Below are 23,760 nucleotides of genomic sequence, written 5' to 3'. Positions count from 1 at the left end.
GTGGGGGAGGATGGTGTTAAAAGCAGAGCTAAAGTCCACGAAGAGCATCCGCACATAGCTTCCCGGCTGCTCCAGGTGGGACAGTGCAGCGTGGAGGGCTGTAGCTACTGCGTCCTCTGTGGATCTATTTGCCCTGTAGGCAAACTGGTGGGGGTCAAAACCTCTGAACAGTAGTGATGTGATGTGACCCCGTACCAGCTTTTCAAAGCACTTCATCACCACCGGGGTGAGTGCGACTGGCCGGTAGTCATTAAGGCTGGTGATGTGGCGTTTCTTGGGCAGGGGGACTATAGTGGAGGATTTTAAACAGGATGGGACGGTGGACTCGGTAAGGGACTGGTTGAAAATCTTTGTGAAGACTCCAGCCAGCTGATCTGCGCAGTCCTTCAGGACACGCCCAGTGACGCCGTCAGGACCCGCAGCCTTCCTCGAGTTGATGGTCCGCAGCGTGCGCCTCACCTCGTGCTCCTTCACTGTGAGGGTGAAGCTGCTGCGGACTGTGATGTGGCCGCTTCAGGTGGCTCGGACTCGAACCGGGCAAAGAAGGTATTAAGGACCTCTGCCAGTGAGGCGTCCCCTTCAGCAGCTCCGATGGTGGTTCTGTAGTTGGTGAGATGCTGGACTCCCTGCCACACCTACTTGCTGTTGTTGCTGTCCAGGTGATCCTCAATCCTCTTCTTATAGGCAAGCTGGGCCTCTCTGATGCCTCTCCTCAGGTTGGCTCTGGCTGTGCTGTAGAGAGCCCCGTCCTCAGACCTGAGGGACAGGGCGGTGTCCCTCTCCTCCAGCAGCCGAAGGACCTCCCGGGTCATCCAGGGCTTCTGGTTGGGGTATATCTGTATAGGTTTGTCCACTGTGACAGTGTCTGTGCAGTGCTTGATATAACACAGAACCCTGTCTGTGAACACGTTCAAGTCCCGGTGTTCGAAGATGTCCCAGTTTGTCCTGTCGAAGCAGTCCTGCAACTGCTGAGAGGCGTCATCAGGCCAGATTTTAACAGTTTTAGTGATGACAGGAGCTGATTTCCTGATGGTGGTATATGCCGGGATTAATAGCAGTGACATGTGGTCAGACTGGCCCAGGTGAGGTAGCTGTTTTGCCCTGTAGCCTAGCTTGATGTTGGAGTAGACCTTGTCCAGAGTGTTAACTCCTCTAGTGGCACATTTAACATGCTGGTGGAAACTAGGGAGTGCTGCTTTCAAGTCTACATGATTAAAGTCCCCTGCCATGATGTGGACTGCGTCAGGATATCTGCTCAGCTGGCTGCTAATACTGCCATGTAATAGTCCAATAGCTAGCTTAGCATTAGCCTCCGGAGGTATGTAAACAACAGTCGTCATGACTACGGTAAATTCACGAGGGAGGTAAAAGGGCCTGCATTTAATAGTCACATACTCCAGGTCCGGGCAGCAGTGACTGTCTAGAGTCACCATATTAGTACACAAGTTGTTATTGACGTACATACAGAGCCCCCCCCCCCCCCCCCTTGCTCTTGCCGGAGTTCTCAGTCCTGTCATGACGCTGTGTGGTGTAGCCTGCTAGCTCGATAGCAGAGTCCGGTATGAGTGGATGAAGCCAGGTTTCGGTGATCAGCACCATGCAGCAGTCCTTCGCGGTCTGGTTCGCAGACATCTGTAGCCTGAGTTCATCCATCTTGTTAGGTAGAGACCTGGCGTTGGTAAGACACAGGCTAGGGAGAGGTGGTTTGAACGGCCGCTTCCGTAGCCTGGTTAGCGCGCCGGCCCTGCAGCCTCGTTTTTGCCTCCTCTCTCTGCGCTGCCTTCGCTTCCTCCCAGCTGGGATGGTGATCCAAGGGGAGCTGGGGCGCCTGATGATATCCTCCGGTATGTTTTGCGAGCGGTGAAACTCCGCTGCGACACTCAACTCGCAGCAAACCCCTATCCTGAGGAGCTCCTGCCGGTTGTAGGTGGTGTATGATTGACATACAGTGGGTACAAACACTAACAAAAAACAAACAATGCGTAGATCGGGAGAGCACTGAGCCGCTGCAACTGCGTGAGCCGCCATCATCATTATATAAGCAATAATATTATCAAACCATCTGTGTCACTCCAAATCCTTAAATCCATCGATCAAATTCCTCGTCCTTTGTCAACAACGCCGCGCGTGCGCCCTGACGTCAGCCTCGTCGTTATTACACAGATCTAGTATATAACTATATTGTAGTGTTAACAAAGTACAAGGAAATACGTGGGTTTGGTAAACGGCTCTTTATTTAACAAAACAAGAGTTCAACGAGCCAACAACTACTGAACTGTAACCACAAAAACATATACAAGTTGCTACACGAAATAAAATATCAAATAACTATAACATAAATAGTTCACCGCCACACGGCCCCAAGCACCGGCGTGGACTTCCAGGCGTGTGGCGGCGTGGACTTCCATCCCTGGAGGTGGCACTTCCAGCCACGGAGGTGGAATACAGCTCCATAGAATAGGGCCGTGCGTGCGTAAAAGCCATGTCCGAGCCCCATCCACCGTCCCCGGACAGCCACCCGGCCGAGTGCCGGCCCCCAACTTCCATCCACGGAGGTGAAAGAGAGCTCCGTAGAGTAGGACCGGGCGTGCGTAAAAGCCATAATAGTTTTTCAAACATTCTGTGTCACTCCAAACCATTAAATCCTTCAAACTCTTCATCCTCCGTGTCACTTACAAACAAAGCCACTAATGATGCCAGTAGCATGTGGGGCCCTTCGTCATCGTCGTCATCCCGTGATCGAATCTTTGTCCTTTATGTAAACAACCGCCGCGCCGCGCCGCTGACGTGTCTTGAAATTCAAATTACAGTAATCCCTTGCTACATCACGGTTCGTTTATTGCGGTTTAAATTTTTTTTTTCTTTGAATTTTGAAAATATGTGAAAAAATTGACATATAAGTCGCTCCTCAGTATAAGTCGCCCCCCCACCCAAACTATGAAAGAAAACGCGATTTATAGTCTGAAAAATAGGGTAATTCTGTATTCTTGTGGATTATGATTGAATTTGATTGGATCTCTCATCCTCAATATTAAATTAGCCAGATCATGAGGTATATACGACCTGAATTTTCTTTGTGGCGCCGTTGTGTGGCAGCCTTATGAGAGCCTATTGAGTTGCGCTCATGCCATCTGTGTGTCTTTGTATACCCGCTCTGTGGTATGGGTACTGCTGGGGCCTGAATTTCCCCACCCCTGGGGATCAATAAATATTCAATCAATCAATCAATCAATCAATCAATCAATCAATCATTCAATCAATCAATCAATCAATCAATCAATCTGTATTCTTGTGGATTATGAGCGAATTTGACAGGATCTCTCATTTATTGGTGTCACGGGCAGAGACAGAGCGATCACGTGCAGCACGGATCTTTTTTGAGTTGGGGCAGGGGGTTGGAAAGCTGGATAATAGGGATCAATACGGACAGAAGGACAGAATTTGTCTTATTTTGTGTGTTTTCTGTGTCCTCTGCTGTCCTTCCCGGATCACTTTTACCAGAGAAGCGCTGTTAAACATCGGACAGTCTTCTTCTGGTATTTTTTCTCCTGTTCTCTCTGATTCAGACTGTTTGTCGGAGATTCTAGCCGGAGCGGCGGTGCTATACAAGCTAGCGCGACGACGGCGGCGCGGAAAACGAGCCGGAGCACTCGTAAGGCTGAGGCAGAGAGGGTTCCGTTCTGCCCTACCGTCAATTCATCTGGCGAATGTCCGCTCCCTGGCGAACAAGATGGACGAACTGCTGCTCCTCACTTCAAGGAACACGGACTTCAGCAGATCCGCCGCCCTGTGCTTTGTTGAAACGTGACTCAGCGAACGAACCCCCCACCACGCCGTGGAGCTAGCGGGGTTTCGGCTAACTCGTGCAGATCGCAGCGCGGAGCTCTCCGGAAAATCAAAGGGAGGTGGTCTCTGTTTCTACATTAATGAACGTTGGTGTACTGATGTCACGGTGTTGAAAGAGTTTTGCAGCCCTCTCCTAGAAACACTTTTCATAAACTGCCGGCCGTTCTATTCACCAAGGGAGTTCTCCTCGATCGTCATGGCGGCTGTTTACATTCCACCACACGCACGTGCGAGTGAAGCCACGCAGATGCTGGCTGACCAGGTAACAGACATGGAGAAACTTCTACCAAATTCACTAATCATTGTTCTGGGTGATCTTAACAGGGCGAACCTCGCACACGAACTCCCCAGATACAGACAGCACGTAAAGTGTCCCACCAGAGGGGCACAGACTCTGGACCCCTGCTACACCGTGATCAAGGATGCATACCACTCTGCGGCTCGTGCAGCTTTAGGACTCTCGGACCACTGTCTAGTTCATCTGATCCCGGCCTACAGGCAGAAACTAAAAACTTCTAAGCCTGTGGTGAGGACTGTGAGGAAGTGGACAGTGGAGTCAAGGCAGGACCTCCAAGCCTGCTTTGACTGCACCGATTGGGGAGTTTTCGAAGCTGCAACTTCAGACTTGCATGAACTCACTGACACTGTCACATCATACATCAATTTTTGTGAGGATCTGTGTGAGCAGACTAAGACCTTCTGCACGTACAACAACGACAAACCTTGGTTTGCACCGAACCTCAGGAGGCTGCGCAAAGTCAAGGAGGAGACCTACAGGAGCGGCGACCGCGACCTGTTCAAGCAGACCAGAAACACACTGAACCGAGAGGTCAGGAAAGCCAGGAGGTGTTACGGGGAGAACCTGAAGAGACACCTCTCTGCCAATCCTGATCCCTCAACAGTGTGGAAAGGTCTGCAGAGCATCACGGGCTACAAGAAACGAACCCCCCGTCCTGTGGAGAGCCCAAGACTTGCTAACCAGCTGAACAGGTTCTACTGCAGGTTTGATCGGTCCTCCCACACAACGGAACTTCCTGCAGCACAATCTACATACTCACCTCTCCCCACAACTGCTCTGTCCACACCTCTATCATCGTTGTCACCCACTCTCTCTCTTGCAGAGGCCGCGCCCGCACTCCAGATCCGCGAGGAGGAAGTGCGCCAGATGTTCCGGAGACAAAAGACCAGGAAGGCACTGGGCCCAGACGGCGTGTCACCTTCCTGCTTGAAAGTCTGCGCTGAGCAGCTGGCGCCCACCTTTGCACGGATCTTCAACCGTTCTCTGGAGCTGTGTGAGGTGCCCTCGTGCTTCAAGAGCTCCACCATCGTTCCAGTGGCCAAGAAGCCCGCCATCACAAGTTTGAATGACTATAGACCTGTCGCACTGACATCTGTGGTCATGAAATCTTTTGAGAGGTTAGTGTTGAACCACCTGAAGGATGTCACGGGCCCCCTGCTTGACCCCCTCCAGTTTGCCTACCGGGCAAACAGGTCAGTGGATGATGCGGTCAACATGGGACTGCACTACATCCTGCACCACCTGGACACCCTAGGAACGTACGCCAGGATCCTGTTTGTGGACTTCAGCTCGGCGTTCAACACCATCGCTCCTGACATCCTCCAACAGAAGCTCATCCAGCTTGCGGTGCCTGCCTCAACCTGTCAGTGGATCACCAGCTTCCTGACCAACAGGAGACAGCGTGTGAGGCTGGGGGGCATCACATCTGACACCCGGACCACCAATACTGGAGCCCCTCAGGGGTGCGTCCTCTCCCCACTGCTCTTCTCTCTCTACACCAATGATTTCTCCTCAGGTGATTCTCCTGTGAAGCTCCTGAAGTATGCAGACGACACCACTCTCATCGGACTGATCCAGGACGGTGATGAGAATGCGTACAGACAGGAGGTGGAGCGGCTGGTCCACTGGTGCAGCCAAAACCACCTGGAGCTGAACCCGCTCAAGACCGTGGAGATGACAGTGGACTTCAGGCGTGACCCTTCACCACTTTTACCCCTCACTATCCGCAGTAATACTATTCCCTCCACAGACACCTTCAAGTTCCTGGGATCCACAATCTCTCGGGACCTCAAATGGACCGGCCACATAGACTCTGTCCGGAAGAAGGCCCAGCAGAGGCTGTACTTGCTGAGACAGCTCAAGAAGTTCAACCTGCCGCGAGAGGTTCTGAAGACCTTCTACACTGCCATCATCCAGTCTGTCCTCTGCACCTCCATCACTGTCTGGTTTGGATTGGCCTCCAAACAAGACAAGCACAGACTGCAACGGACAATCAGGACTGCAGAAAAGATCATTGGAATCAACCTCCCATCTATCCAAGACTTGTACCTGTCCAGGACCAGGAAACGTGCAAGGAACATCTCTACAGACCCTTCTCACCCAGGTTGCAGTCTGTTTGAACTACTCCCCTCCGGACGGCGTTATAGAGCTCGGTACGCCAAAACCAGCAGACACAGAGACAGCTTCTTCCCCCAGGCTGTTGCTCTGATGAACTCACACCACTCTTAGAGTCTCAGAGTCATTACAAATTCCTTGTTTGGCACGCTCAAACATGGCGAATAAAAAACTCTTGAATCTTGAATCTTGAGAATTACAGGTCGGGCAACTGACGGGTATCATACAGGTATCAAACAGACATGGAGCAAGCCAGACGAACCAGCCCAAAGTAATGGGTTTGCAGGATTTAAGTAAGAGAGTGAACGAGCTGGGAGCAGGTAATGAGCAGCAAGTTCAGGCAATCATTGCTGCTTACTGCATAACAGGACGGGAGGGGCAGGAGCAGAGAAAGAGAACTGTCCGTGTTTCTGATCAGTGCCAGGCGTGTCTGAGAACAATTGACAATTGAAGATCAGTTGTTTGATGGCAGGTGGCATGAGCACATGACAATTGGACTGTGGGAAGCCTTTGACTGTGACACAAATGTATAAATACAATTGTTTTTAAATAAACGTGTTGAATTTTAAATGAATACTTACTTCATTGTTAAATGTCAATTAGTATGAATAAAATAAGTGATTGAACTAGTTCAGCTGTTCTGAACTAGTGATTCCAGTTCTTCTGAGTGAACTGAATCTTTAGAATCAGTTCACTCAAAAGAATCGTTCACCGAATGGTCGTTCGCGAAGATTCACGAGTGAGTGACAGACAGCATATCTGTTATCCCAGCCGACACGCGTTTGTTTGAGCTCAAATTACCTGAGAAAAGATTATGCATGTTTTGTACAATCGCGTGTCAAGAATGTGTATTTGACTACTTGCTGTTTACATAGGTTTATTGCACAATGCACACAAATACAAACGGAAATAAATAAAAAGATACTGAAAGAAACATTTAAATGCAAAAGTGCGATATAAAATAATTTTTTGTGCAAAATAATACTACACTAGAGCTAGAAAATGAGAAAAAAAGTGACCAAAAAATTCAGTAACCAAACAAGCAAACACAAAAATTGTGCAAAATAATACTTAAGAGGTAGAAAATAAAAAAAAGTGACCAAAAAATCCAGTAACCAAATAAGCAAACACACCAAAATTGTGCAAAATAAGAGCACCAGAGGTAAGAGGTAGAATATTATTATTATTATTTATGTACGACAATAATCATTATGTTAATAATAATAATTATTATTATTTTTAAAAATTCAAGGCAGTCTCTTCATGCGGTTGCACATGAGCCGTTAGCTTGGAGAAAACGAGCACGAAAGAGGTGGTGTTTCAGTAAGTGGTTCTTTTTTTCCTTGGTAAATCTACATTTGCTGAGTTTTAACTGGCTTATATAGTTCACGTTCACTCACTGAATTGTTCACGCCAGGAGATGCAACATGTTCACTGACTTCACTGTATGTCACGACTCGTCTCCGGTCGCTCCCTTATGTGTCTATGTTGTTTCTGTTTGCGTCTCTGTGTACTCGCCCCTCCCCTCCTGTGTCTACTCACAATCTATGTAACAGTGACGTGCGGTGAGGGTTGGGGTTGGTGAGGCACTGACTCAGAGTCAGATTTACAAACGTACTGTATGACGCTAAGGCACTGACTCACAAGTCAGATTTACATGCATACATGGTTGTTATCCCATTCTTGATTAAATTTAATAACATTTTAAACACACCACTGTACATTTAAACACACCACTGCAGTATTCTTACCTTTACTTGTAAATTAAGTCCATTCTCCTGTCCTTCTGGACGAAGATCTCGATGACAGGGAAAGCAATAAAGTCGATTTTTTGCAGCACAACCACAAAGCCAGTCTTTTTTAGAGTACCAATCCTTTTGAAACGAACGTGTTGTAGTCCGTCCCGGGAGGCCCGTAGTTTGAATTAATCCTCGCAAATCTGGCGTTGGTCTTCCCTTACTTATGATTTCTTGCTTTGACTGAAAGTCAAGTTTTGAAAAATTTCTTATCTTCGAGATTATATCCTCCATTTTCAGGGAAAATAAAGCCAAATAGCAACGCGTTAGCACCGAATGTTGTTGGTTGTTTTTCTTTTCTTTTTTTTCTTCTTAATTTACTCTCGCATTTACTCGTGTCGTGAACTATTAGCCGCAGGCTCACTATCGCCCCATCTTTGAGGCAAAAGTACTGGCTGCCTCAAGGCCCGTATTGTCCCGCTGACTGCAAGCACGCGCCGTTTGCACGTGCTCAGTACGCCTTGAGAGGCACTACATGTCACTGCCTCAGCCTCCATGATTCTCGTCTCCCGTTGTTATTTGAACAAGAAATACAGCTATTTTGACTATGAAAATGATCCAAATGTATAGGAAACACACCAAAATTGCATTAAAAACATAGACCACAGGACAGATATTATATTATGTTTTATTATATTATTCATTTTTTAACAACTTATGGTGACAGCTGAGGAAACCATGTTGAGCCCTTTACCGCCCCTGGTGGCAAGGTGAGGCACTGCCTCACCTGCCTCCTATGAGTGCACGTGCCTGCTATGTAATCACAATCACCTGCCTCTCGTTACCTGTCGTGTATTTAAATTCTGTCTGTGTGTCACTCCCCTGTCGGATTGTTCTAATAATAATAATAATAATAATTCATTCAATTTATATAGCGCTTTTCAATAACCCAAAGACGCTTTACAGGGAACAAAAAAGGGACAGTAGGATATAGTTAATAACAGGACATCGGTCAGCAGTGCGAAGGAGATGGATGGAGGAGCAGGGGGGGCGGTACGGGAGGTGGGAGTGACGGGGGGTTGGTAGTCCAAAAAGAAGAGATGGATGAGCCATCGGGGAAGTGCCGGTCCAAATGTTGGACCAGATGGTGATGCCGGTCGACCTCGACTGCACCCGCTGGAACGGCAGGCCCCAACGCACCACGGCGGCACACAGCAGAGCCGCAGTTGGCGAGCCCGCAGGGAGTGGAGCCCGTCGCCCGAGAACGCCGGACGGAAGGCCAGAGAGCCAGGCCAGAGCTGCCGTAGAGTCCACAGCAAGCACAGCACAGCAGGTGGGGGAGGGACGTCTTGTCTTGTCTCTTTGTCTTTCTGTTCAGTTATTCTCGTCTTTGGTCTGTTAGTCGGTTTCTCTTCGTCTGTCGGTTTCCCCTGTCACTCTGCCCCCACAGTTTGTTAGTTTGCCTGGTCCTGTTGGTTTGTTCCCCTCATCCTCCCTTCCAACTCCCTTTTCTCTCAATAAACCCTGGTCCAAGCTGCATTTGGTCGTCTTTCTCCATTCCCGACCGTGACACTGGAAGGCAGTTCATTCATTGACTCGTTCGCGAACGGAAAAGTCGTTCAGTTGTTCACTCACTGATCCGTTCTCACGATGAACGGCAAAGGCAAGTAACTCACTCACCGACTCGTTCACTCACTGATCCATTCAGTTGATGAACGGGAAATGCAGTTCACTCATTGACTCGTTTGTGAACGGGAAGTTACGTCATTTTACTTCTTCGTTTCGTTTTACGGCGTGGTGGCACCAGCTTCAATGGGCATTACCGACACCTACTGTGTTGGATAAGTTACGTTATTGGTTGGAGTCATATGAACAGAAAATAAAATGAGTTACTTCAGGAAGTGATCCGTTCATTCACGTTCACTGAAAGGATTCGTTCTTTTTGAACGAATCGTTCGCGAGCGACCCAACACTAATCTGGACCTGAATAATCAAGTTTTGAGGTCAAAGGAAGTAAAAAGAAATCAGGTTTAGATCACAAGCATGTTGAATCTGCTTGCAATAATTCCTCCAGCACTCTGATATTATTAGAGTGTGTTAAACATTTAGTGAGAAAGTCTATTTACTGCACGTAGTAGCAGGCCCTGGCCCAGTAAATGTTAAATAATGATAGTAAATGCCATACAGTTTTGTATTAATATTTGTAATGACATGACAAAATTACTATTTATACTCATAAAATTAATAGTCATTAATTTTCTAATTCATGAAGAGAGAGAGAACCGGTCGTTTCGGGCCCTTCTGCTTTTGTGTGGACTTTGTGTGCTCGCTACCTGATTGAGTAGATTTCCACAAGAGGGCAACCTTAACCAAGTTTTGCTGTCATCCTCAAAAGTCCATTGTGTTTTCATGGGAGCCGTGAACTTAATTATCAACCATTGCTCTGCCTCAGCTATGCTGTTTGTGTTTCGCAAACCGATTCTATGGAGCCAAAGCAAGGCTGTAAACCTTTTAGTTTTGGGAAAAGAAAACAAAACTAAATAAAACAACCAAACAAAATAAGCAAGATGTATATATGTGCTTTTAAAACAATAAGGTAATAATAGGAACACTTCATTTCAAAATCTGAAATCACAACACATTACAGCATATGTGTCAAACTCAAGGCCCGCGGGCCATATCCGGCCCGCGAGATCATTTTATATTATTGTTACTAATGGCCCGACGATATGAAGCGATGATAACACAATAAACTACAGATCCCATAATGAAGGCAGCGAAAGCACTGCATTATGGGAGCGTTTTTCCGCGGCAATCAGGTCAAGTGCTTGTTGCTGCAAGTTATTGCGAAGCTAGCCCCTCATGATGCCGAAGAGAAAAGTTGATTCTGAAAACAGAGCCTTTAAAAACCGATGGGAGGTTGAGTATATGTTTACTGACATTGCCGGTAAGCCCGTTTGTCTCATTTGTGGCGCTAATGTGGCTGTTTTGAAAGAGTTTAATCTAAGACGGCACTATGAAACAAAACATCTGGATAACCTGAAAGACCTGAATGCAGAGCAGAAGATACAGAAGGTAGAAGAGTTAAAGAAGAAGCTGAAGCTAAGAGCAAAGAAAACTGAATGTTTTGATTCATTATTTGTTATTGCTGAAAAGCACAAATTGTTTTTATATTTCCAGGTTTTGTTTTGTTTTGCAGCATGTTCATATTTCTATCTTGTATAATTTTGACAGGAGATATTTTTATGGAGAGTAAAATCATTTGGGATATTTAAAATTTAGTTTTTTTTATTTAAAATGACATAAAAGCAAAGAAAATCAAACGTTTTGATTTATTATTTTAATGTTTACTTGAAGTACAAGCACTGTCACCATTTTAATTTATTTTTTCAGGCGTTTTTTTTGCAGCATGTTCCAATTTCTAACTTGTATAATTTTAACTGGATATATTTTTATGGAGATCAAGATATTTTAAGTTATTTAAAGTTTAAGTTTATTTATTCCAGAATAACATTCCTGTCCGTTTGTATTTATATTTATGTTAAAAGTTAGTTTTAGTGTGTTCAATAAATGTTTGTTCTGTTCGGCCCGCGACCTGAAGTGTGTTTTGAATTTTGGCCCCCTGTGCAATTGAGTTTGACACCCCTGCATTACAGTAAAAATCTGGAATAGAAAAGAAGTCAGAAAATCCAAATATTTACACAACAAAAACACTCTAAAACCAGTGCAAAATTTAATCCGCATTCAAAATTCAAACAGGATGTCATGACACTCAGAGAGAACCAATCACCCACTGACTTCTGAAATGTTTTATTACTGATTATTTTGTTCAATTATATTAACAAAAACAAGAAATTTAAAGATTTATTTAGAATTTGCACTGGGTCCTCAGGCATAAAAGGTTTCCAATTCTAAAAGTTTACACACAGACTACACACAATGAGAAATTCAGACACGTCATCTGTAACAGACTCACTAAACCTAACCTGCTTGTTAGCAGGTTTGTTAAGTGGAATCCTGATTCTCTGCCCAGTAGCTTTCCATCTAAAGCAGACATGGCCTAAATATATATCCTTTCCAATTGAATGATATTGCTTTCTAATAAACTCAGTCATGATTTCTGTTGATGCATAACATAGCTATGACCTAAACGCAACCTTGTGTTCACTGGTGAGAAAAGTCAGCCATGAAGTTAAACGCCTGTTAACTGTTAGTAGTCATGCCTCATGGGCACAAGTGCAACTTCATCCATCCATCCATCCATTTTCTATTTCGCTTGTCCCCACGGGGGTCACAGGCATGCTGGAGCCTATCCCAGCAGTCATCGGGCAGTAGGCAGGGAACACCCTGAACCGGTTGCCAGCTGATCGCAGGGCAAACAGAGACGAACAACCATCCGCATTTGCACTCACACCTTGGGGCATTTTGGAGTGCTCAATTGGCCTTTCGGGATGTGAGCGGAAACTGGAGTGCCCGGAGAAAACCCACGCGGGCACGGGGAGAACATGCAAACTTCACACAGTTAGGAGAACCGGCACCCTCCTAACTGTGAGGCAGACGTGTTAACCTGTGCGCCAACGAGCCGCCCCAAGTCCAACTTGTGCAAGAAAAATAATCACCAGGGTTGCAAGCGATTGATGATGGAATTATTTACCGTATTTTTCGGACTAAAAGTCCCTCCGGAATATACGTCGCATCAGCCATAAAATGCACGCTAAAATGACAAAAAAACATATATAAGTCGCACCGGAGTATAAGTCGCATTTTGGGGGAAATTTATTTGACAAAATCCAACACCAAGAACAGACATGAACGAGCAACAACAGGCTAAACTGGTATGCTAACGTGACAAAAAAACAAACAAAGAGCTGAGAACGGGCCTGACGTAACATTAACAGTTATCTAAATAACTATAACATAAATAACACCTTTATCAAACCATCTGTGTCACTCCAAATCATTAGATCCATCGACTGTCCTTTATGTAAACAATGCCGCTGTGCGCCACGCCGCTGACATCGGACTGGTCGTCAGTTGCAGTTCAAATTATTCCACAGGCCCATATAACGATATATAAATCATATATCAAATAACTATTATATAAACAACAATATTATCAAGCCATTTGTGTCACGCCAAATCATTAAACCCATCGATCGTCCTTTATGCAATCAATGCCGCGTATGCACCGCGCCAGTCGAGCTCACGCGGATCCCCCGACGCCGCGTGAGCTCTGGTCTTTTCAAGATTCAAGATTCAAGAGTTTTTATTCGCCATGTTTGAGCGTGCCAAACAAGGAATTTGACTTCGGTAAAACACACCCTCTGTTCAACATATAGGTGACTAACAACACTCAGGACATGTGAATAATGGCAAAAACAGTGTAGACAAATTCAAAAGGTGTGAAGAGCAGGATGTTATTGCACAGTAATGCCTCTGAGACTCTATGAGTGGTGTGAGTTCATCAGAGCAACAGCCTGGGGGAAGAAGCTGTCTCGGTGTCTGCTGGTTTTGGCGTACCGAGCTCTATAACGCCGTCCGGAGGGGAGTAGTTCAAACAGACTGCAACCTGGGTGAGAAGGGTCTGTAGAGATGTTCCTTGCACGTTTCCTGGTCCTGGACAGGTACAAGTCTTGGATAGATGGGAGGTTGATTCCAATGATCTTTTCTGCAGTCCTGATTGTCCGTTGCAGTCTGTGCTTGTCTTGTTTGGAGGCTGATCCAAACCAGACAGTGATGGAGGTGCAGAGGACAGACTGGATGATGGCAGTGTAGAAGGTCTTCAGAAGCTCTCGCGGCAGGTTGAACTTCTTGAGCTGTCTCAGGAAGTACAGCCTCTGCTGGGCCTTCTTCCGGACAGAGTCTATGTGGCCGGTCCATTTCAGGTCCCGAGAGATTGTGGTTCCCAGGAACTTGAAGGTGTCTGTGGAGAGAATAGTATTACTGCGGATAGTGAGGGGTAAAAGTGGTGAAGGGTCTCGCCTGAAATCCACTGTCATCTCCACGGTCTTGAGCGGGTTCAGCTCCAGATGGTTTTGGTTGCACCAGTGGACCAGCCGCTCCACCTCCTGTCTGTACGCAGTCTCATCACCGTCCTGGATCAGTCCGATGAGAGTGGTGTCGTCTGCATACTTCAGGAGCTTCACAGGAGAGTCATCTGAGGAGAAATCATTGGTGTAGAGAGAGAAGAGCAGTGGGGAGAGGACGCACCCCTGAGGGGCTCCAGTATTGGTGGTCCGGGTGTCAGATGTGATGCCCCCCACCCTCACACGCTGTCTCCTGTTGGTCGCTGCCCGATGACCTCCCTCCCCACAGTACAGACACGAGCTTTGTGCGAGGCGTCGACGGTGCTCCTCTGAGGGGACCCGAGCTCGTCCCAGCTCCATAGGCTCGGTTGGTGGCGTGGTTGGCGGGTCCCGAGCAGATGGGGGAGGGTGACCACGCGGATTCCACAGGGATCTCCGCTCCCGCTCGCGCCGCCGAGATCGGATCCGCGGTCCACTCGGGCCGCAAAATTCATCGCGTCCTCTAGGGTCCGAGGGCGATCGTAGGACACCAACTCGTCCTTCATATATTCGGCAAGCCCGTTGAGGACGGTACTCACGAGCACTGGGGTCTTCCATCTGCTGCTGCCAGCATGGATCTAAACATAGATCATTAACACATTACTAGTATAGTTGATCACTTCACTTTAAACCGCATGAGAGCGCACTATGGCTATGGAATAATTGGAGCCTCACTGACAATGAGTTCCATTCGTTGACTTCCAGAGTCAGGAGATTTAATGATTTGGAGTGACACAGATTATTCGATAACTGGTATCATCTGAAAACGGCCTTCAAAATAAAGCACCCTACCTCAAATCAAAGCACGGCTGAATAACATAAATAACATGGAGAATTCTTAACACATACTGTAAATATCTTTTTAGAACAGCTTTTATTATTTTCATAATTTTAATCACAAGGTACAAGTGTACATACTGTAAATATGTTTTTAGAATGTTTTATTATTATAACGATTTTTCTATAACAAGTTCTAACATTCTTAAATGTGTTTTTAGAACTCTTGTTAATATAACATATTTTTTTATAAAAAGGTACAAGTGTATGCACTGCAATTGTGTGGGCACTCCCCGCCTTCTGCTGACGAGTGGGCAACATTTGTGCCATAATTCCTCAAAAGTTTTGTTTTGAATCTTGGTTTTTTTTAAATTTGGAAAAACAAATCCGCGATGTAGTGAAACCGCGATAAAGGAACCGCGATGTAGCAAGGGATTACTGTAATTTGAACTGCAACTGACGACTAGTCCGACGTCAGCGGCGTGGCGTACACGCAGCGTTGTTTACATAAAGGACGAAGGATTCGATCGATGGATTAGATGACGTGGAGTTACAGAGATAGTTAGATAAAATTGTTATTTATAATTATATGGGTTTGTGGAATGATTTGAACTGCAACTGACGACGAGTCCGACGTCAGCGGTGCGGAGCACACACCGTTGTTTACATAAAGGACGAGGAATTCGATCATTGGATTTAATGATTTGGAGTGACACAGATGGTTTGATAATATTGTTGTTTATGTGATAGTTATTTGATATATACTTTATATATCGTTATATGGGCCTGTGGAATAATTTGAACTGCAACTGACGACGAGTCCGACGTCAGCGGCGCGCGGCACACGCGGCGTTGTTTACAGAAAGGAGGACGAATTCGATCGATGGATTTAATGATTTGGAGTGACAGATGGTTTGATAAACGTGTTATTTATGTTGTAGTTATTTGAATAACTGTTAATGTTACATCAGGCCCGTTCTCAGCTCCTCGTTTGTGTTTATGTCACGTTAGCATACCGTATCGTTTAGCCTGTTGTTGCTGGTCCTTGTGTGTTGTTGGTGTTGGATTTTGTCAAATAAATTTCCCCCAAAATGCGACTTAAACTCCGGTGCGACTTATATATGTATTTTTCCTCTTTATTGTGCATTTTATGGCTGGTGCGACTTTTACTCCGGAGCGACTTTTAGTCCGAAAAATCCGCTACTTGGTATCGGATCGATACCTGATTTTGCAGGATCGCCCACCCCTGCTGCAGAGATCAAATAAATTACTTGGGTAAGTTTTGTGTTAAGATTTGTCTGTGGCTGTGTTTTCAATGGTGTAAAAGCCATCAAGACCGCTTCCTTTTCTTGACATGCCAACACACACACACACACACACACACACACACACACACACACACACACGTTAATACTACGGCTGTGTAGATCGACCCATGTATTGATAAAATAACAAACGGCCAGTATCGATCCTTTGCATTGATTTCTTTGTTTATTTTCAAATAATTATTTTGTACAGTGACGGACATTTTACGATAAGAGTCATATTAAGCTTTGTTTGATCTTTTCTATCTATCTGCTAGCTGTTTATTATTGTAGCACAACATAAAATATACTGCCTGAGTTGCTTGAAGTTAACTGCAATTGCCAGTACAAGGCCAGCGGTAAGGAAACCAAAACAATGGTAAATAACGTTTCACTGATTAGCTTATTTATTGAATCAAATCAAAACAAGCTCGGAGTCTGGACTAAAGAAATTTAAGAGAGGCAGAGACTGAAAAATGCAGATTACTACTTCTTTGTACACTGCAATCTAAAACAACAATCCAGGTATGTTTATATATATATATACGTATATATAAGGGACGTGCGGTCAGAGGAGGCAAGGGACCCTACGCCTCTGCCATCATGAAAAGGGGAAAACCAAATTCAATTGTTTTTATTATAAAGTCATTTTCCTTTTAATTTCAATAGTTTTGTATCATTTTCAACCAAAATTGCAGAATTTTTATAGTTATTTTAAAACCGAAGACGAGTCGGTCGGAGGAGCTAACTTCCTGTCTAGCCTCCTCTGAGGATTGCGTAATCACACGGCTGCCTATGTTGACAGGCTATGCCAGGGGTGGGCAAACTTTTTGACTTGCGGGCCGAATTGGGTTCTAGATTTTGACCGGGGGGCCGAACCAGGAGCAGATGGATGTAGTGTTTGTGTAATGTAAAGGTCATTGCATAAAGTTTTTTGGCCTTTAGTAAAGCATGGATATTCAAAAAAAGCTTTTTGAAAACAAATGCATTTATTAACAGCATTAAAAAAAATATTTCACCAAATAACTTATATCAGTGATTCTCATTAAATACGACACTGTTATTATGAATAACAGTTTCCATCACTTCAGTGCCTGCAGGTCAGATGTATAAAAGATGTTTATCTTATGAGGCGAAATCACATCAAACGTCAAACATTCTGACCAAATACATCATCTTGAAGAATCAGTGAAAGAATACATCTAAATAAAGTAATAAAGAAATCAAAACGGCAACACGGTGACGGATATCTGAAAATCAGAGCAGAGCTTAAACTCACAAACACCTGGTGATAGAGGTGCGGAAACAGCAAACACTTCCTTAATGACGTCATGATGGTGCCGCAGATGGCAGCCACGGTGAGTCGCTCTCTGTTTATTTGTCTTATTTTGTGTGTTTTCTGTGTCCTCTGCTGTCCATCCCGGATCACTTTTACTAGAGAAGCGCTGTTAAACATCGGACAGTCTTCTTCTGGTATTTTCTCTCCTGTTCTCTTCGATTCAGACTGTTTGTCGGAGATTCTAGCCGGAGCGGCGGTGCTGTACAAGCTAGCACGACGACGGCGGCGCGGAAAACGAGCGGGAGCACTCGTAAGGCTGAGGCAGAGAGGGTTCCGTTCTGCCCTACCGTCAATTCATCTGGCGAATGTCCGCTCCCTGGCGAACAAGATGGACGAACAGCTGCTCCTCACTTCAAGGAACACGGACTTCAGCAGATCCGCCGCCCTGTGCTTTGTGGAAACGTGGCTCAGCGAACGAACGCCCCACCACGCCGTGGAGCTAGCGGGCTTCAGGCTAACGCGAGCAGATCGCAGCGCGGAGCTCTCCGGAAAATCAAAGGGAGGTGGTCTCTGTTTCTACATTAATGAACGTTGGTGTACTGATGTCACGGTGTTGAAAGAGTTTTGCAGCCCTCTCCTAGAAACACTTTTCATAAACTGCCGGCCGTTCTATTCACCACGGGAGTTCTCCTCGATCGTCATGGCGGCTGTTTACATCCCACCACACGCACGTGCGAGTGAAGCCACGCAGATGCTGGCTGACCAGGTAACAGACATGGAGAAACTTCTACCAAACTCACTAATCATTGTTCTGGGTGATCTTAACAGGGCGAACCTCGCACACGAACTCCCCAGATACAGACAGCACGTAACGTGTCCCACCAGAGGGGCACAGACTCTGGACCACTGCTACACCGTGATCAAGGATGCATACCACTCTGCGGCTCGTGCAGCTTTAGGACTCTCGGACCACTGTCTAGTTCATCTGATCCCAGCCTACAGGCAGAAACTAAAAACTTCTAAGCCTGTGGTGAGGACTGTGAGGAAGTGGACAGTGGAGTCAAGGCAGGACCTCCAAGCCTGCTTTGACTGCACCGATTGGGGAGCTTTTGAAGCTGCAATTTCAGACTTGCATGAACTCACTGACACTGTCACATCATACATCAGTTTTTGTGAGGATCTGTGTGTGCAGACTAAGACCTTCTGCACGTACAACGACGACAAACCTTGGTTTACACCGAACCTCAGGAGGCTGCGCAAAGTCAAGGAGGAGCCCTACAGGAGCGGCGACCGCGACCTGTTCAGGCAGACCAGAAACACACTGAACCGAGAGGTCAGGAAGGCCAGGAGGTGTTACGGGGAGAACCTGAAGAGACACCTCTCTGCCAATCCTGATCCCTCAACAGTGTGGAAAGGTCTGCAGAGCATCACGGGCTACAAGAAACGAACCCCCCGTCCTGTGGAGAGCCCAAGGCTTGCTAACCAGCTGAATAAGTTCTACTGCAGGTTTGATCGGTCCTCCCACACAACGGGACTTCCTGCAGCACAATCTACATACTCACCTCTCCCCACAACTGCTCTGTCCACACCTCTATCATCGTTGTCACCCACTCTCTCTCTTGCAGAGGCCGCGCCCGCACTCCAGGTCCGCGAGGAGGAAGCGCGCCAGATGTTCCGGAGACAAAAGACCAGGAAGGCACCGGGCCCAGACGGCGTGTCACCTTCCTGCTTGAAAGTCTGCGCTGAACAGCTGGCGCCCACCTTTGCACGGATCTTCAACCGTTCTCTGGAGCTGTGTGAGGTGCCCTCGTGCTTCAAGAGCTCCACCATCGTTCCAGTGGCCAAGAAGCCCGCCATCACAGGTTTGAATGACTATAGACCCGTCGCACTGACATCTGTGGTCATGAAATCTTTCGAGAGGTTAGTGCTGAACCACCTGAAGGAGGTCACGGGCCCCCTGCTTGACCCCCTCCAGTTTGCCTACCGGGCAAACAGGTCAGTGGATGATGCGGTCAACATGGGACTGCACTACATCCTGCACCACCTGGACACCCCAGGAACGTACGCCAGGATCCTGTTCGTGGACTTCAGCTCGGCGTTCAACACCATCGCTCCTGACATCCTCCAACAGAAGCTCATCCAGCTTGCGGTGCCTGCCTCCACCTGTCAGTGGATCACCAGCTTCCTGACCAACAGGAGACAGCGTGTGAGGCTGGGGGGCATCACATCTGACACCCGGACCACCAATACTGGAGCCCCTCAGGGGTGCGTCCTCTCCCCACTGCTCTTCTCTCTCTACACCAATGATTTCTCCTCAGGTGACTCTCCTGTGAAGCTCCTGAAGTATGCAGACGACACCACTCTCATCGGACTGATCCAGGACGGTGATGAGACTGCGTACAGACAGGAGGTGGAGCGGCTGGTCCACTGGTGCAACCAAAACCATCTGGAGCTGAACCCGCTCAAGACCGTGGAGATGACAGTGGATTTCAGGCGAGACCCTTCACCACTTTTACCCCTCACTATCCGCAGTAATACTATTCTCTCCACAGACACCTTTAAGTTCCTGGGAACCACAATCTCTCGGGACCTGAAATGGACCGGCCACATAGACTCTGTCCGGAAGAAGGCCCAGCAGAGGCTGTACTTCCTGAGACAGCTCAAGAAGTTCAACCTGCTGCGAGAGCTTCTGAAGACCTTCTACACTGCCATCATCCAGTCTGTCCTCTGCACCTCCATCACTGTCTGGTTTGGATCAGCCTCCAAACAAGACAAGCACAGACTGCAACGGACAATCAGGACTGCAGAAAAGATCATTGGAATCAACCTCCCATCTATCCAAGACTTGTACCTGTCCAGGACCAGGAAACGTGCAAGGAACATCTCTACAGACCCTTCTCACCCAGGTTGCAGTCTGTTTGAACTACTCCCCTCCGGACGGCGTTATAGAGCTCGGTACGCCAAAACCAGCAGACACCGAGACAGCTTCTTCCCCCAGGCTGTTGCTCTGATGAACTCACACCACTCATAGAGTCTCAGAGGCATTACTGTGCAATAACATCCTGCTCTCCACACCTTTTGAATTTGTCTACACTGTTTTTGCCATTATTCACATGTCCTGAGTGTTGTTAGTCACCTATATGTTGAACAGAGGGTGTGTTTTACCGAAGTCAAATTCCTTGTTTGGCACGCTCAAACATGGCGAATAAAAACTCTTGAATCTTGAATCTTAAAGTCGGCCTTAAGAACTTTAAATGTTAAGATTAGTTGCAAACAGGTGGTGCATCAATGTCCTTGAGCATCCTGCATTGTTTGAAAATGAGAATGGTCGCTAGTTTCAATCCCTGCTATTTGTACAAATTATTTTCAAAATTCTTTTTTTTTACAACAAACTAGAGAAACTCCCCTTCATTTTCAGTGGGAACAATGTTGATGGTCTCCCTTTTCTTGCTAGTGCATCATAGTCTGGAGTAAAATTTGTTGTGGCCGAGGTTTTGGTCCGTTAACCTAGATCTGTGATGGGGCTTTGTTGATGTTCACGTGTCTGAACATCTGCTCACACACGTCGGTCGAGCCAAATTGTCCACTCTTTTCTAAACACTCGGCACTCAGTGTCCGCCTTTATTTTCCTTGGGCCACTCATTTTAATGGAAGGATTCCAGGGGAAGGTTTGTGGGTGGCTTTAGCGTAAAACTGTATCTGAAAGCTCAGTGCGTGAATTACGAGAATGCTGACGTCACAGCCCACACTCGAAATTCGGCACTGATAGAAATAGAGCGCGGAGTGCGCCGGGTCCGTACTACTGAGTACTGATGTGGCCCGCGGGCCGTAGTTTGCCCATGTCTGGGCTATGCAGTTAGACTGAACTGCGCTCTGTCTTTATGTCGCTGTTTAAATGTTCAAACACTGTGGCTATATTAACTAATTTCCATAGTTAAGCTGACGTATATAATATCTTGTGTTTTTTGTCATCTGTCTGTAACGTCGTGTTTCTTTAGATGAACAAAACGGCTTTGAAAAGATACCTTACGGAGGCTACGAAAAAAGGTTCTCCAGCCTTATGGCAGGGGGTGCTAGTGATCCCGGGATGCTTCATGCCTACCTGTAGAATAAGAGATCTCCAGTTCACGGTTAGGTGCCGAAAATTTTACCTTGGGGGTGACGTCAGTGCCTCCCCAGTCATGAACCTCACTGCATGTCACTGATATATATATATATATATATATATATATATATATATATATATATATATATATATATGATGACATAATTATGACATAGTTAAGTATGTATATATATACGTATATATATACATATATATATGTATATATATATATATATATGACATATTATGACATAATAAAGATAAGAATTCAATTTGCACAAAACATGTTATTTAATAGGACAAGCAATTTAAAATAGCATATTATTTAACACCTTAAAGTACTTAGTATCAGTAACAGCACATATATATATATATATATTTGTGGATATGAAAAACACATGAAATATTTATTATTATAATATAAATTATTTGTTGATCTGAAATATGTGAAAAACATTTTGACGCAAATCTCTCCATACGCTGGAGTTTCTCTTTATAAAGTTCACATACGTGCGTCTTTTCGTCTATTACACAAAATTGTGAGCAAATTCCCTGGATTATATGCATGTAAATTCCCATCCAGTTGCTGTCTCCACAACGCTCTAGTGGGTCCTCCATCACTCCATAAAGTAACTGAAGCAGAAGGAATTGCAATAACAACATTGAAGTGTAATAACAAGAAGACTATTTTCCTTGGCTTGCTCGTTTCCTCCTCCATTTCGAAACAAAGAGGTTCAGCCTGAGCAACTCCCCTCCCTCTGCTTCCCATTGCTTTCAGTTACGACAATGTAGCTTAGGTGAGTGGGTGTGGGGCCTATATGTGAAGTGAAAGAGGAGTGGTTAGGATTTTCTAGGTCAGGGGTCTGATCTGTTCAACCCCACTTTACTGCAGGAATTGCATCAGCCTAAGGCCCAGTCAGGCACTGATGAAGGGAACCAAAAAGAGGGACGTTACAGACAGGAAGGGTGATCAGCAATTACAGACTAAGATAATTGTCTCAATTGTGGGGATTTAGTTTAATGTGGAGACTCTGATGTTGAATTGTTTGCAACAAGTCAAAGTTTGCAAACACGTTTGTCACCTGTTACTGACACTGACAAAACCCAAAATTCGCTACATTCACAAACACTCATGGCTCAGTGATTGAGATGAGGGTTTAAGAGATGAACACAAACAATATAGTCAGTCAGTCAAACAATATATTGGAAATGACTACAGTACCTTAAATTTGGCACTTGGTGTATCATCGAGCATCTTACTGGTATCATCTGAACATATGTTAACTTCCAACACTGGCAAAACTTTATAGAGACCGTTTTCGGCATTAGTTTGAGAAGTTAACCACCACAGCACTTTCTGCAGCATCAACCTCAGAAGGACCCTCATCTTTCACTATGCCGCTTGTCCTCATGAGGATTGTGGGTACACCATTGACAAGCAACCACTCACACTCAGTCACATCTATCAACAATTTTGAGTTTTTACTTAATCTAGCATGCATATTTTTAGATTGTCAGTGGGAGTAAGAGTAACCAAACCAAACCCAGAAAAGCAAAGGGAAAACGCGCAAGCACCACATAGGAAGACATGCTAATCAGTGCTACCAAAGCATACCATACCAAAACAAATCCAGAAAATCCAAATGAGCCCTTAAATTATGAACAACTGATCAATGTGAAATTGATTAGGCAGGATAAAAGTTGACCCCAAAATTAAAACATAAAAGTAAATAACATTACTTATCATCCATGGGGCTGTCAATATCGGCTGGTATGGCACTGAAATACTGTAAAACCATCCAAAAATATTTCTGTTCATTTACAAAACCATCAGTGTTCATTATCTCTTACACATCTATTCAATACGTCAAACTATATATCCTAATAGGTTTCAGACATGCAAGGAGGGAATGATGGTGACTGAAAATTAAGGAATGCTTGTGGGAAAGGATGGGGTGGATGTTGGTAAAAGGAGACCATTTAGAAATGGTCAAGAAGATAAGACGTGAGAGGAAGGAAATTAGAATATGAGTTATGTGTGGGCGAGAGGAGATAAAAAAGGCTTAAATCAACTCAACTTGAGTATACAGTAAATTCTAAAAAGATATATAGACTGATAAATAGCTTGATAGATAACACGACTTGGGCTACAACAGGCCTGGGAAAAAGCAAGCTTGCTCATGTGTGTGTTTAGTTTCGGCCTGAAACGCCTTTGTGCTTTTGTTGATCCTACAC

At 45.6% G+C, this 23,760-nt stretch overlaps 1 long non-coding RNA gene across 1 annotated transcript; it reads left to right on the top strand.

Annotated features, from left to right (window-relative positions):
- Positions 1–1,619: 1,619 nt before the first annotated feature.
- Positions 1,620–23,693, top strand: LOC119139735. Its single transcript, XR_005101434.1, has 3 exons — positions 1,620–1,920; positions 22,836–22,840; positions 23,682–23,693. It is a non-coding gene; the product is annotated as an uncharacterized LOC119139735 (long non-coding RNA).
- The last annotated feature ends 67 nt before the right edge of the window (positions 23,694–23,760 follow it).

The sequence above is a fragment of the Syngnathus acus genome, chromosome 21, assembly GCF_901709675.1.
Source record: "Syngnathus acus chromosome 21, fSynAcu1.2, whole genome shotgun sequence".
Taxonomy (NCBI): domain Eukaryota; kingdom Metazoa; phylum Chordata; class Actinopteri; order Syngnathiformes; family Syngnathidae; genus Syngnathus; species Syngnathus acus.
Note: the sequence above shows the minus strand (reverse complement) of the source record. Positions and strands in the feature narration are given on the sequence as shown.